Here is a 2350-nt window from a genome sequence, read left to right as displayed (position 1 = left end):
AGACTGTTTTCATTCTTCTGTAGTTAATTTGTGCTGTTTTATTGTTTGTATATGTTTTGTCACGGTTCGTTGTGTTTTGCCTCTTTTTGTGTGTGTGCTGAGCGCTGTAAAAATGCAGCGCACAGAAAATTTACAAAAACAAAGAATGTTTCCAGAGTCATTTCAAAATCCAAGCCACCCTCCAGTCATTTGTGTATGAAATGGAGTACAAAGCAGTGCAGACAGGGAGTTTTTAAATAAATCATAACTACTGACACATACAAATGCCACGGCTGCAATAGATGCCTGATCCAAAGCCTGTTGAATGGGCATAGGGACCAGGCCCCGCCGCAGGTTCACAACTGGTTACCTATGCAGTTGAATCTCTGAACAGATGATTTTCATTCTTCTGCTCCAAGACCTGCCCAGTTGGTATTACCCTCTCACGTGTGCAGTGCTTTCTTTGTTCGTCAGTGCCACAGGCTGAAAATGTTTAATGTGTACAGATGTGAATTTGCGTGCACAATTTCCCAGGTCACATGGGCAAGATGACCTATATGTTTGGGGGAAAATTTCCTGCAGAGCTTTCCCTATGGTTCTGGAAGAAGATTTTAGAGTTGAAACATGGATCAAATTCTGCTCTCCTTACTCATGGAAGTGTTCTCATTGATTTAAGTGGGATAATTTGCATGAGTAAAGTGACAGAATTTGGACAATGACTAACTCTGAGAGCTTGAGCCTGGAAGATGTTGAAGGACCTCCTACAATGTGCCTAGTTGTCTCCGTTGCTTGGAAGCACTCAACACTCTGCAAGATTGAGACCTTCACATTCCATTTTTAGTAGGTTAATTTAAAAGAACTTTTTGTTGTATTATTTGTAATTCATTACCGCTGCAATAGTCCTCCATGGTCCCTGTTTGGCTCAAATACCCTCTTGCACCTTGCCATGGCAACCATATTGTGCTTTTCTTTTCTTGCCTTCTTGATTCCTTTTTGGTTTAGTGGTGTGCATATCCCCTTTCAAATACCCAGGAAGCATCAGAGATAGCATTGGAGGATGCTCAGAAGATGTGGACACTCATATAGCAGTGGTCGCTATTACTCAGTGGCTCAGCTATAGGTCCTGGCCCTGCAACTGGAGCTTTTTGGGTGGACCTCTGTCCTGAGCAGAGCCCCACTGAAATCAATCATTAGAAACTAGAGCCTGCTGTAAGCTGCAGCCTGCCACTGTCTGATCTGGCCCTGCAGTCTACAGCCCTGCCTTCCAAAAATGAAGGATAATTCTTTGGTCTCTGCAGCTATATCCCACATCCACAATGATAGCAGCAGCTCCACACATCGGGGTCTGTACAGATAGAGGGCCCTACGTGATGGCAGGCTCTGGCCCACAGTTACTTCTTGAACCAACTTGTGTGTTTATTACTCAAGAGAAAGTCGAGAACCACTTTTTTTCTCCACACTGTTGTTTTTGCTTCACAGTCAGTTGAATTAAACTTTCTATACAGGAGAATAAGGAATAAAGAATGAAAAATAAAGAATAGTGAGCCTTGTTCACACATAAATATAGATATTCATAGGAAAGCAAGCATTAATCTGAGCAACAACCTGATCTGATGAATGCTCATAAATGGTGAACAATGAGGGGTATGAATATGACGGAGCACCACAGCTGTTCAAAATTAGAATGAATGTTCACAAACAGCCTGTTTGCAGAGTGGCCAGCTCTAATAATGACTGAGCCTTGGATTCTAAATCTTGGAAGTAGCCTCGACAAAAGAGAAGAGTCACAAAAATGATTTTGAGGGCGGGAAAATGGCCTTATAGTGAGAGACTCAAAGAGCTCAACCTGTTTAGTTTATCAAAAAGAAGATCAAGAGGTGGCTTGATCATGGTGTTAACTACTTTCCTGGGGAAAAAATACTAGGTATTAATGAGCTCTTCAACCTAGCTGAGAAAGGCATAACAAGGACCAATGGCTGAAAGCCAGACAAATTCCAGCTGGAAAGAAGGTACATTTTTTTTTTTTAACAATGAGGGTGATTAACCACTGGAACAAATCAAGACTGGGCACCTTTCTGGCAGATATGCTTTAGTCAAACAAAAGTTATGCTTAGTCAAACACAAGTTATTGGATTCAATACAGGGGTAACTGGGTGAAATTTAATGGCCAGTGATGTACAGGAAGCCAGACTAGATGATCTAGTGGCCCTTTATGACCTTAACCACCAGGAAAAGTCAGTATCTGCTTATGCCATTTTAAAGATGGGTAAACTGAAGCAGAGAATAAGGGTATGTCTACAGTGCAATAAAATACCTGCAACACCAGAGCATGGGTCAAGTGAACTGGGCTTGCAGGGTTTGGGCTATGGGG

The sequence above is a fragment of the Mauremys reevesii genome, linkage group 1, assembly GCF_016161935.1.
Source record: "Mauremys reevesii isolate NIE-2019 linkage group 1, ASM1616193v1, whole genome shotgun sequence".
Classification (NCBI taxonomy): Eukaryota; Metazoa; Chordata; order Testudines; family Geoemydidae; genus Mauremys; species Mauremys reevesii.
This window is presented reverse-complemented; position numbering follows the sequence as displayed.